The sequence below is a fragment of the Magnolia sinica genome, chromosome 1 (genome assembly GCF_029962835.1).
Source record: "Magnolia sinica isolate HGM2019 chromosome 1, MsV1, whole genome shotgun sequence".
Taxonomy (NCBI): domain Eukaryota; kingdom Viridiplantae; phylum Streptophyta; class Magnoliopsida; order Magnoliales; family Magnoliaceae; genus Magnolia; species Magnolia sinica.
In genome coordinates, this window is record NC_080573.1 from 132,518,317 (window position 1) to 132,532,912 (window position 14,596).

Consider the following 14,596-nt stretch of genomic DNA (forward strand, 5'->3'; position numbering starts at 1 on the left):
AAAACTTAAGTGAAATCATATGACTTAAGATTCAACGTCCACCATTGAAATACAGCTGTATTTGTGTTTTACCTTCATCTGGGTGGGAATCAATTTATGAACCGTTTGGACGGCATCTGAACAACAAAGTGGGCCGCAAGTAGGTTTCAGTAGTGGGTGTCTCTATCTCCAGTATTTCCTTTGGTATGGTCTACTTAAGTTTTGGATCTCCCTTGTCTCTAGGCTTATGTCTTAAAATGAGCTAAAGAAACAGATAGATGGAGTGGACATAATAAAAACATCGTGGTAGGCCTCATAAAGCTTTGGATTACAATAGAACCGTGTAACAGGCAAGTGGCGTCTTACACAAGTGGTCTGGGTCATGTGAGCGATAGACACGAACTTGTTTTCAGATGCTAAGTTGTCGGCCAACTACCGACTTTGTCAACAAGCTCACAATAATTACAAGGTAATTTGCCGTACATTATTACTCTTAACTATAATAATTAGTGAAAATGATATGGCACCCTTTAAATTTGATGAATACACCACCCCAAATTTTTTTTTCTCGACTAGAAAATGACCAGGTTGTGTTGTACCATATTCCTAACCATTCTCAGGTTCATAGTTGACGTGATAATAATATAAGGAGCAATTGAAAGTAATTCAAAAGCAAACTAATGAGTTGGTAATTATTCAGAGATCAATCAAACAACTGATAATCACAGGAGATCAATCAAATAACAAAGTACAATGTGGTCGAGTTAGCATGAAGGCTTGGAATAGTTACTAAGGCAGGTGATAAGATTCAAATGAAATCTCTGAAAAGTTATAATAATGCTTAAATAGTTATAGCAACTATTGGAATATTCTATCAGAAGATTAGTAATACTAAAACGATTATAATAACTGTCAGAACATAAAAAGCATGCAGATGATCAGATTAAGATTATAAATAACAAAGGAAGTCAATAGAAACAAATTATCTCGTACCAACTCAATTAAACCAAATTTATCTTTCAATTATCCATCATTTACATTCCTTAATGTAATTCTTTTACTTTTCTGATGATCAATTACATTCCATAGTATAATCTTTTTACTTTTGCATGTTATTTTCCTTAATATAATTTATAACAATAATCAAGTAGCTATTAACTTTAGCTGTAATTTAAGCTTACGCTTATACGTTAGATTCAGTCTGAGTATCAATCAAAGTTTTCCATTTAAGAAGCTGTTTTGCAGCTGTTCTCCGCAACCGACTATAAGAATTCATTTCTTATTCTTTTATCTATATTGAAAAGTCTTTTCGTATAGAAGCCAGAAGTGTCACCCATTATCAGATGATGAACTCTGCCAGTTAACTACCACGTGATCATTTTAACATACTGTGCAAGTGATTGACTAGATGACCGATCTTATTCGATATCGGTCACATAGTATGTATCTGCCTATCTTGGCGCTTGGGGTCATAATTGTTCGGTTTGAATTAAGTCACACATTTAATTATGGCACACCCACACTTGTCACCTGACAAAAACTGTAAATCGAGCCACAACAAGTTTTTGGCACGCCGAGTATGACTTAAAAAAAACTAGGCAGTTAGAAATATTCATTGTGATCAAAAGTATAATAGATTTTGGCACGCCCAATGGGACCCTAAACTAGTAGGCAGTCAGAAATATTCTTTGTGCACCGGCCGTACAACAGGTTTTTGACATGCCCACTAGGACATTAAAGTACTTGGTTGTCATAAATATACATTAAGCACTGACTGCGTAGAAAAACAATAGGTTTTTATATACCTAGTGGGACGCTAAACTACTTGGTTGCCATAAATATACATTGTGCACTAGCCATAAAGAAAAATAATAAGTTTTTAGCACACTCTGTGAGCCACTAAACTACTTAGTTGCCATAAATATCCATTGTGCATCAGCTGTATAACCACAATAGGTTTTTGGGATGCTTAGTGGGATAGATAACATGAGTCAGTATGAAAGTAACAAGAAAGCGAGATAGCCAACAAATATTTTGAGCTAATGATGGATGTGCTACACGATGTGCAAATGGCAAATTAACATAAAAAGAGAAGTTACAAGCTCAAGCCAAGTAGTTATGAATTCAGGCCAAGACCTTCAGCATATGGATGGCTAGCCAGGCCGGAAGCTTAAATATGATGTTTTTTAAAAGAATACCTACCGTACCATAACAAATGTGCCTCAGCCAATTATTAATATTAGTTTTGTTGAAAATTCGGCATCAGCACCGCTAACACTGTTGTTACCTCTTCCACAACAGAATATTCATCCAGCGATCCAAGAGATACGGAACGCTCTGACATTCACCAAGTTCAAGCAACCGAAGTGGAAAGTCAGGAATATTGTTCCTAAAGAAGGAAACCAGGATATACCTCGGGGGCAACCCTTCCTTGAAAATTCACCATATCATGGAAGACAAAAGTAGGTAAGCCCTGAACCACCTCCAATAGTCGAAACACGTCGTTTGAATCATGACCAAATTATTTAAATGATTTAGAAAGTAGCAAGCCAAATTTAAGTCTGTATTAATACCTTGGTCAACTATAAACCCTATTCGGAATGGATTGATCGACAATCTTCATTGTCACGACCAAATTTACCGTTTTTTGATCACGACTGCCGAGTTCAACTAGGACAATCAATTTTGCCATTTTTCAATTAAAATGGCCAAGTTTGACCAGGATATTCAAATTTTTCATTTTTCAATTAGGATGATTGAATTCGACCATGAAGGTTAAATTTACTGTTTTTCAATCACGACGATCGACTTTGTGCTATCGATCAGAATGACTGAGTACGACCAAGACAACTGATTTTGCTATTTTTCAATCAAGATAACCAAGTTCAACCAAGGCAGCCAATTTTGTCATTTTTTTATCAAGATGGTCGAGTTCGACTAATTAGATGACCGAATTTTTTATTTTTCGACTAAGATAATCGAGTTCAATTAAGTTGGCCGATTTTGATGTTTTCCGATTAAGATGGTCTAAGATGGTCAAGTTCGACTAAGATGGCTAAAATTAATATTTTTTACATAGCCAAGTAATCACATTTATTATACCAAATAATGAATTAACATCGCATTCACCTTTTATCAAAGGTGAATCAATATTGGGGCAATGTTGTACTCTATTCTTAACTGTTCTTGGGAAACCCAATTGGAAAAGGCATGTGTTATAGCAACGGAAAGATATAGTAAGCTAAAGATCTTCAAGAATGCTCGAAGTACTTTTTACGGAATCATGACTGATAAGATGACAAAACAGGGAGTAGTTGAAAGGAATTTAAAAGCAAACTAAATAGTCGATAGTCATTCAAGAGGTTGATCAAGCCACCAATAGTCATCCAAGAAGTCAACCAAGTGGCTGAGTGAAATGTGGTCGAGTCAGTATGGAGGCATGAAGCAGTTACTAAAACAGGTGGCAAGTTTAGAAGGAAGTCTCGAGAAGGCCACGTAGTGGTAAAACGGTTATAACAACTATCAGAACGTGGAAGTATGTAAAAGATCAGTAATGCTAAATCACTTATACTAACCGTCAGAACATGGGAAGCATACAAATAGTCAGGTTAAGGCTATAAATAACAAAGGAAGTTAATGGAAGCAAATTGTCTCATACCAACTCAATCAAACCAAACATATCTTTCAATTATCTGTCATTTGCATTCCTTAATATAATTCTTTTACTTTTCTATCAATCAATTACATTCTTTAATGTAATCATTTTACTTTTACTTGTTGTTTATATTCCTTAGTATAATCTGTAGTGTTAATCAAGTATCTGTAAACTTTAGTTATAATTCGGATCTACATTCATACATTAGATTCAGTTTGAGCATCAATCAAAGTTCGTCATCCAAGAAGATGCAGTTGTTCTCCACAACTAACTATAAGAATTCCTTTCTTGTTCTGTTATCTATATTGAAAATTTATTTCATACGAAAGGCAAAAGTATAACCCATTGTCGAACCCCTACCCTTTGACTGTGTCTGATCATTTTAACGATAGTCGACAGATCTTATTCCATCTTGATTACATATTAAGTATCTACTTATCTTGACACTTAGCGTCATAGTTGGGTGATTTGAATTAAGCTGCACGTTTATTTCTCAGCGCCTATCTCATGACTAAAACTATAAATCAAGTCACAATAGAATGACTACAATTTACCGTCTACCCATAAAATTTTAAATTATCATATTTGTTCAAAATCTAACAGTTCCAATTGGATGTCCCCACCATGAGGATTTCCTTGAGAAAAAATCCGCCCCATTTACTCACTACGTAGGCTACGCCATAGAAAACAATGGTTAACCATAGATAAATGATAAAATACAAGTGTTATCCACTTGTCAAATGAATGTGTCCAATTTATGCACAAAAAAAAAAAAATTATATTATTTTAAAAGTCCCAGTGACTGGGCCAATTTATTCAACGGTTGACGTCGCACAAATGAAAAGGTTGGAAATTATTTACTAGGTGTATCATAAGTTATGGTCCAACTGGTTGCTGGTGAAACCTTTTTTAGAAGAGAGTAAAAAAAAAAAAAAAAGAAGAAGAGTTATTATCCTGCCCCTGAATGTACAAGTGGTGTACGCATCCAAAGGTCCAGGACATAGTGAGGCCCAATTAACGGAGAGAAATTATGGCCCACTTGCCGGAGATTTCGTTCTTGATAAAATGGACGGCCAGGATCACTAATTAGGTTCAATCAATATTCTGAAGCATCTCTTGTGGCCATCATAGACATCCCGTCCATGGTTAGGAAATGAATGAAATAAGGAAGCAACTTTGCTTGGTAGCCCATAAAATGTACGCTATACCTAATGGACGGCTCAGATCCATCGACCAGACTGTCAAAGTTCTCCAAAGCAACCAATAGCCTATACTTTACCATGCTCCAAGAGCACTGGATCCTTTCTCAATATCTAAATTACTCTAATCTATAATAATTAAAAAAGAAAAAAGGGTTATTGATAAGAGTGGGGATTCTATAAGACATGAGGTTTGCTAGAATACATAGATCCACGTTTGCTATATGATAATAGGTGGGGATTTTAGCGATTGGATTTAGGTTAACTTCCATGATCCAAACCGTTTATATGATGGGCCTTAACTAAACAATGGATTGCAAAAAGTAGGAACTCTTTAGATTAGAATATTTGACCCTTTTCTCATCTGACTCTTTTCTTGTGAATATATAAGCTTTTGGAGGCGGGTTGGATCATCGAGAAAGAACCCCAGATCCGATGGCTGAAGTTTTGGATTTTGTGAAAACTTTACGTAGTACTACTTTAAAAGTATCATATTATGTCCTGGGAACTTTTTATATTCTCTTTTCTTTAAGTTATTTCATCAATTAAGATAATTGTCAAAAGGATGCCCTCCTGGCCTTCTATTAGTTTTTCTCTCATTTACGCCATACGTATTCAATATACCTATCATTAATGATGTAGGTTAAATAAGTGGTATTTACTCAAACCAGTAATGTATATGTTTATTCAGGTCATTCATTCATTTGCTTATATCATTTTAAGTAATGAGTACAAAAAAGAGGCAGATGGCTCATGCGTAACTACCAGATGGTAAGATTAGGTTGCATTAAATGCACATTTCCTGGTAAAGCCTTTTCCAAGAAGTTCTAAGTGGGACACATTGTGATATTTATGAGAAATTTAATTTGTTCATCCATTTTGCAAGCTCATTTTAAAACATTCCATAAAAGATGAAGTAAATCCAAAACTCAAGTGGGCCACATGAAAGGAAACGGTCAAAATTCAGCTACCATTGTTAAAATATTAGTATGACCACAAAAGTTTTGTAAGAGGCTTTTCTTTTCTTTTCTTTTCTTTTTTCTCTTCATCTGAGTGGGAATGGCTTTATAAACTATTCGAATCACATAAATATTAAGGTGAAGCCTAGGAAAGTTTCAACGGAAGAAATTTATTTTCCCAATTTTCCCTCGCACGTGACCTACTTAAGCATCGGATATACCTATTTTTTGTCGGACATCCTAAAATCAGCTCCCAAAATAGATGAACATGGTGGATTTCCCACCAACATCCGAATTAACCCATCGAAATCCCAGCGCATTAACCTTATGCAGAAGACTTTATCATGAAATCGGAATCCTCGGTAGGAGCCAATCCGCATCCTTTACTTAAAAAACCAAAACACCGTATTCGGATGGGGACTGCCTATTGCTTTCACTGTGGCTACTGGTCGGTGATCAATGGCCCCAGCATGACGAGTGTTTTACATCTTTCCATATCATTTTGTGGCATAAGCTGAGAAAATTATTAAGATCCAAATCTCAACTGGATCACAACACATTGAGCGCCACCATTAAAGACTTGTTAGAAGCGACAAAACGTTTATAAGAAGCTGATATTTATGCTTTCCGTCATGGTGGGTGACCTAATCGACAGGTTTGATGCAAATAAATATTACATTGGCGCTTTAAACACTACCACTGTTTTCTAAGGCGTAGTCCTAAGATTTGGATATGACTCATCATAGCCTACTGATGTGTAAGAATAGATGGCCAGTATGCATAAAACACATGCATTATGGTGGGGCCCACAGTGCACGTAACGGTTGTAGCCAACTTGGTACTGGCAGCGTCAGTCGGAGGCGAGTTGCCTTCGATAGCCTATTCCAGGAGCTTACAGGGCAGGAAACCAGGTGGGGCCACCGTTATCTTTGGCAAAAATCAACCTGTCCATACGTTTTTCCATATATATAAGGGCATCAACTTATAGATGAGTCAGATACAAAACTCAAGTGGGCCACATGACAGGAAACGATAAGAATTGTATGTCCGCTGTTGAAACATTAGTAGAATCACAGGAGTTTTGGATTAAGGTTATATATATATATATATATATATATATATATATATATATATATATATATATTCAGATCCTATCAATAGTAATGACCTTATGAACAGTATAGATGGCACATAAACATGACTTTGGAATTGGGAGGTTTCATAAGGCATTTTCATACCGAATTTTTACGGTTTTCCAGCTCAGTTTAGTTTTGGAATTGTCTCATTTTTCTGTAGCACGTACGACATACAGCGGTGCGGCACTTACTGTGGGGCCCACCTTGATATATGTATTGTTCATCCACACTGTCCATCTATTTTTTCCAGATCATTTTAAGGCATCATCCCATACAAGAAGCAGATCCAAATCAAAGGCGGACCATACTATAAGAAAAGGTGGTGGTTGAATGCTTCACCATTACAAACTTTCTAGGGCCGTAATTTTTCCTTAATGTTTATTTTCCATCAAACCCGTTGACAAGGTCAAAAAAGCTTGGATGAATAGAAGAAAAAAATATATCACCTTGATCCAAAAGTTTTGTTGCACAGCATTGTTTCCTATAATGCGGTCCACCTTAGATATGAATCTGCTTCATTTTTTAGCTCATGCCCTAAAATGATATGGAAAAGCAGATGAACTGCATGGATATACAATACATACATCAAGGTAGGCCCATGTTTAGGGCCACACTGTCTTTCGTGGGCTGCATCTTTCCCTCCTCTCTCACCAGCATCTCCGGTCCCCCTCTTCTTCCCCCCAGCGCTCTCTCTCAGAAGATCATATTTGGATCATTTGAATGACAGATCTGGGTCGTTCATCGTGTTTTCCACACTTGGGATTTTCTATTGCCCAAAAATCAGGAATTACTATTGATCAAGTAGGCTACAAGATTGTTCAAGTTAAAAATGAACGCCTGCCATTGAAAACTTCTCAATGTTCACAGAAGTTTTGTATCGAGTTGATATTTGTGTTTTCCCACAATCCACGCCTGTGTAACCTTATGAATAAGTTGGATGGGAAATAAACATCAAGGTGGGCCTTACGAAGGTTTCAACAATGGCCGTCAATGTGAGGCTGCTGTCTTAGGTGTGAGGCTGCTTTCTTAGGTGTGGTCGACTTTAGCTTCATAACTGCCTCATTTTTTGGGTTTATTGCTAAAATAATCTGAAAAAAAAATGGATAGACGGTATGGATATGATATATACATCATGATGGGGTCCACAGAACTTTGCCCAAAACTAGTTAGATTAGAGGTACCCGTTTGACAATTACAGTTTAATGAACAGTTATTTTTAATGGCAGGATGTAAATATGATATTAATGAGGTAGTAGTTTGTAAAAATTTTCATTTTTATATCTTTAGTATACATACCGAACGCAAAAGAGGGAAACATCCATCCTATAAACCGTTTAAGAGTGATGGTGACCTTGAAATGTGTATGTACCATCTGGTTCATTCATGTATTTGGGTTTAGGCAAGGATTTCAGGCCTTCTCTGCTAGGTTTGATTTCCAAACATAAGAAACCTTTATTAGGCCCAGTAGATGAATGGTCCTGATTGATCATTCAACATGCCATGTCATCTTGCAAAAACGCCAGAAAAATGAAAATTTAGTTGTTGCCATATGATAAGCTCTGCTAAACTCACACACTTGCGGGCCGCTCCATCCCCCAGCCAGTACACATGCGAATATGGACTTGTGTGCTTCTTTTAACCGTACACTTGCAGTCAACATATAAAATGTTAATGACTTGCTTATTGGAGGTAATTTAGAGTTCAAAGCTGATCTACGGTGGGACTCAACAAACCAATGGTCTGGATTACCGAAACATAGCCCCGGATTGTAGGAATTGATAACGAGTGCATACCGTGCGAAGATGGTGCGTGTATCTAATTAGATCACGGGGCCTGCCGCCTGCCGGCACCACCCACCAGCTGCCATCTAATCAGGACGTGCGGGCCCCAGCAAATTACGAAAAGCTTCTTGGTCCTTGAGGAAAGGAAGGTTGAGTGAGTGCGCTCATGTGGAGAGGGCGGTGAGCACGTGCTAACATAACACACGTGTGCGAGATCTGTGCATGGCCAAAGATCAGATTCGACCACTCATGACAAGGGCCCCACTTAGAGACAATAATATAAGACTCGAGGCCTATCTGATGATCGGCCCTACACGTGTTTAGAACATGTTTGTAGTGCGTCCTATCTGATGAATGGTCCAGATCGCTCATGCTCGTGCTGCGAGAGCCCCATATCAGCCTCACACGCTGACATCCTCTTTTCTAAAACAGACACGTGTCTGGAATCATTTGGCGGTCTATGACAGTGTACTTGCGGGTCAGAGTGAGATAGTCGAGTCACGCGCTTCGCATGAGGCGGCATATGGAGCAGACGGTGGCCAGGCATAGCACACGTGGACGTAAGGAAAGCCCGACCCGTCCTTTTCAAGGGCCCAGAAGGGTCTAGGGGTGGGGAACGTAAAGCTGGACTCCGTTAGTGATGAAGTCATGTACGTTTTTTTTTTCTTTTTCTTTTTTTCAAAGCAAGAGCCTAGTTCGAAACTTATATTACAACTTTGTATATGGACCCCACCTTGATGTGGGGCTTACATCCACTCCGTCCATTAGGTGTGCCCTTTCAAGTTTAGCCTGTATACCAAAACCCAGGGATGTCCAGAACACATGTGGCTCACACCGCAGGAATAGTTTAGATGAGGACGCTCCACCATTAAAATCTTTGTGTGTGGGGCCCTACTCACAAGATGGGCTGATCAGAATGAATGGACACCAGTTGATTTGGGCATGATTTTACATGGTGTGGCCCACCTGAGTTTTGGATTAGCCTGAATTATGGGATCCAAAGAGAATATGAGCGGGCCACATTATTGATAGAGTGGATGTCATGCAACCATAACGATGAGGCCCACACAAAAACTGGTAGAACAAACTTATTTTAAAATTAATATTGGAAATCTTATAACGAATTTACGAAATTAATATGAAATTTTAACTTTTTCAAAAAAGTTTTCAAACAACTAATCTTTAACCTTCCCTTACATTTTTAAGGGTCAGTAGGATGAGGAAATAGGTGGGGTGATTGGGTTGGGTCCACCTTAATTTTACGTAAAATCTATCAGACGATTATGGGAGTCACATCATGTTAAGCAGATGGGCTAAAAATATTCCTACCTCTAATTCAGGTGGACAACATAATCGAAATCGGTGTATAGGATGATAGTTACCTTCCATACTGTTTTCCTTGATACGACCAACATAAATAACCGAAGGGCTTGCATTTTAAAACCTAAAGCTTAAATTGTTGCATTGCATGTAGTGGTTAGAGTGAATTTTATATAACCATCATGTAGTCTTATAAAAATCAAGAGTATGTCTCTCTTCTAAATGTTTTATTTGGCATGACCCACCTGAATCACAAGTCATACTAATTTTTATTTTTTTTTGCTCTAGCCTTAAATTAGGATTATGCACGTAATGATCTGAATAGATTTTAAATAAACATAATGATGGGCCTAGCCAAAAATCAAGTGGAGTTGTCTCTCTCCAGGTATATTAAGTATGGTAATATATATATATATATATATATATAATCCACTTCAATCATGAGATTCCACACAAAAACCTAGGCTTATGACTTAAAAATCATGCCAATCTATGATTCAAGCGGGACACACTAATGAAAAACAGTTTGGAAGGTGAGTTTGCCCTACGTACTGTTTTTAATCAAGTGACCTACTTAAATTATAGATGAAGCTGTTTTTTGAACTCTTGACCTAACATGGTGATCCAAATGGTGGTCAGTGTGATTTTATATAAATATCTCATTAGGGTTCACTGAATTACTCTTGCGGTAGGCGGTGAAGGAAGGTACTGGAATGATAATTCTACAGTCAACGAGATATTTAGCTTTTCGAACTTATAGAATTTAAAGTGCATCCTATGTTTTTTTATTTAATCTTTTGGAAAATCCCCGCACAGTCACCGGCAATTATTACTCCAGCGTTCGTACGGATTAGCTGCTGACGGCTTCATTGGCTAGATTTGCCACTAAAGTGACGTCATCAAATTCTCTGGCCAGCCATGATGTATCATTCACACTATTTATCTCTTTGGAGAGATTATTTTAAGACATTAGCCAAAGAATGAGACAGATCCAAAACTCAAGTGGACTCTGCTGCACAAAATAGTAGGACTCTGACACCCACCTTTGAAATACAGACGAAAGTAAAACACAAATATAATCTTGATCCAAAACTTATTTTACGCTGAGAAGGTTTTAATGGCAGGCGTTCAATCCCCACCTTTTTATGTGGTGGGTTTCACTTGAGCTTTTTGTTCATGCCGTAAAATGATTTCTCCAAATGGTTGGACGGTGTGGATACAACACATTCATCATGGTGAGGCCCACAGACGTCACCTCAGTGGCCAATCTCGCTACCGGCGCTGTTAGCAGCTAATCCGCGTCCGATACGTACAATGTTCGGCCGCGATCTCTGTACATCAACGTTCCGGTTTTCAGCTTGTACTGGTGGGCCATTGATCATTGATCCAAACCGTTGATGTCATTTGCCCTATAGGGGCCAAAACTTTCATCAGACGGAAAATCCAATTCCAAAACCTTTCAATAGTGACACGTCCTTCCCCTTCAACTATTAAATGCCAAGCATCCCATAGCCTTGATCGTCCAATGTTGGGGTTTTTGGTTAATGGGCCACCTATGATGAGTCCATCTTGCCAATGTTTTTGGATTACCGAACCATGGGCCTCTTTTATACAAAAGTAAAGAACAATCGGGAATTTATAAGACCTTCATGGATTTTTACAAAATACCCACTCATCAATAATATATTTACACTTTAGTACCTCATAATTAAGTTAAGTGTGATTTTTTCATAAAATACCTCATGCAATGCATGTGGGGTTTATGGTTTAGTTATGCAAACCGTTCATTTGATGGGCCTCATTTGTTACTATGAGATGGGTAGTAAATCTTCTGATATTGGAACATTCAAAGTCTTCAACATTGACCCATTCTCGCTTGAATGTGGTCCGCATCTCTACTTCCGTCATGATCGTCCATTCGCTGCCACCATATCAAAGCATACGGCATCTTTCAATCTAGAGGCCTACCAAAGCATCTAGCCCAGCCCACTTTTCATCCCTATCAAGATGCATGAACATGGATGGCCATAGTCCGCCCTATTATCTATCTTTTTCCTTGGCCTGCAAATAGATAAGACCAAGATGATAGTTCACCACCAATTTTCAGGATTTTTAATCTCAAACGCGTGTGGGAGCTTGTCCATCCATACACAGGCACAGTACCCAATATGGAACACTGTCAGAGATCTGATCTTTCAATCTGATTGGCAAACAATACTTAGATCTTCTCTTCAAAAGTCAGTCCGTTTAACTCCTTGTGTGGGGCCACAAAGTAAACGCTGGTTAAAACATCTTTTCTGATCTGTCCATTTGTTTTGTATGTTGTGGCCCACTTTAGGTCTTAAATGGCCTGATTTATGGGCTAGATGATCTGAACAGTCTAACCCACCTGATTGAAATCTCAGACCACCAGCATGTCTTCCATGTTGGCATCTGGCCTTTTGTGTGGACTGCAGACATCGCACACGCGTTTGGAATTAGAGAACTTCCAAATCTAAATTACGGTATTTCATCCAAGGATTGGTCTTGCCCATTAGTCTGATGACGGGCAAATATCGGTTGGGCCCATCGTAGGTGAATGAAACATTTATCTTACTGTCCAATCTTTAAGATGGGGGATGGTCCCATAAATCTCAGACCTAAATCAGCTGTTGATTGGACGATCCAACAATCTGTGAGATTGTTATGGCGAACCTCTGAAAGGTGGGGTCCACGATGGATGGTTTAATACGAGTTAATTCTCCCCAAAATGGACAGACCAAGGATGCATGAGTATGAGGATTTACCGCCCTGCAAACTACGTAAGCTTTTCTCATTTCTCATAATTGCCACGTAGTGAATGCGCAAATTCTAATTGCACAAGCTGGAGTACGCATTTAAATTGCACTACTTTTCACACGTGTAGAAGAGTCATACGCGTGAAAGATCAGGTGGGGCCATATAAGACTGGTTTAGACGGTCGGTATTTACATCCCAACAAACTGCTTTCATTAATTGGTGGGTTTACGAAAAAAGGATGGAATTCAGAGAAAACTGAAGGTAGATATCCTCTGACAATTAACTTGATTAATATTTTAAGTAGGTACTGGGATGCAATGGGGTTTTATTTTGTAAAATTTCCTACCTTTTATTAACTTGAAAGTGGCTTGTCTTAGGGCAAATGGGCAAACTTGCAGGAGATCCAAATCAATCATCAGGCAGGCTCTACTTTGGATGGCCCATACGCCCAAAAGATTTTATTCGATAACTTTTGGAGAAAGAAAAAGAAATAGAATATTCTTAGTGAGAGACAAAGAGATCCATCCACTTTTTATAAAGTAACTTTCAATCCGATGACTGGACTGTTAAGTTGGTGTGAATTTCTGAGTGTGGCCCATCCAAGATCGGGCCTACTGGGTGATCGATTTGGATCTTGTGTAGTCACTGGTAAGGTAAATAAAACAAAGTGACAAACATTCGAGCATCTCTCATTATTAATTTTTTATTATTACTATTATTAGTGTGTGGATCTGTTTCTAACTTTTTATTTAGTAGAGAAAATGAAGCAAGTTAAAAGCGTTCGCTTTGATGACTCGTGACTTGGCGCAATGAGAAATGCTAAAAAGCGATTGGCGAGAATTGAAGAGGTGATGCAGGGGACACGTGTTACGGGGGCGATCCGATGGCTGGGTGAGTATCAGCTGGGCACAGAAGACATACATATGAGTATAGGCCTCGTTGGTCATATTTTTCCTGACGACTGGAAAATATCATGGGTTTATTGGCACGTTTGCTTTGAAACTCCCCTCTTCCTTTCTCCACCTCTCCTCCTTCAATCGCTTTCGCATCTCTGCCGTCCCATGCTCCAACCGAATATTCAACTCCTGCCCTTTTCACCTAAAGGCTCTCTCTCTCTCTCTCTCTCTCTCTCTCTCTCTCTCTCTCTCTCTCTCTCTCTCTCTATATATATATATATATATATATATATATATATATATATATATATATATATATATATATATATATATGCGTGTGGGCCCCACGATGTGGCTGATGAGACGCAATAGAGGCACGAAACCTTTCCCACCAAAATGGCACATGCAAAGCGTCCAAGCCGCTCATCCGGCAGATTTCACCGTCTGGATGCTGTGGCCAAAAACCAGTGGCGACACAGCTCGTCATGTGGGGCCCACTGGATGAGCAGATTAGACCTCAACATGTGAGGAACACCTCGGCAACATCATCCGCACGTGGACAGGTACTGCTGAGCTCCGAATCATAGTCTTTTAAGACTGGCAGCTCATATAGACTCATCTTGCCTGTAGTCGAGCCGCAACTCGCCCGATTCGGGGTGACTGGGGACATCGGGTCCCACCAAATCCGAGTCGACTCGGACAAGCCCATGGACTGGGCCTGGTTCTGACTTTCAAGACCTTGGCTAGTAGGCCCAAGCTAGTCTAGGGTCTGAGACCTAGGCTCAAGGGCCAACCGGCCAGATCTTAACAAGCCTTGCTGGACCGTCTCAGCAACAGCAGTAAGTTGCGGAAAATCCAGCCCAAGGGAGAATGACAAGAAGATTCACAGCATT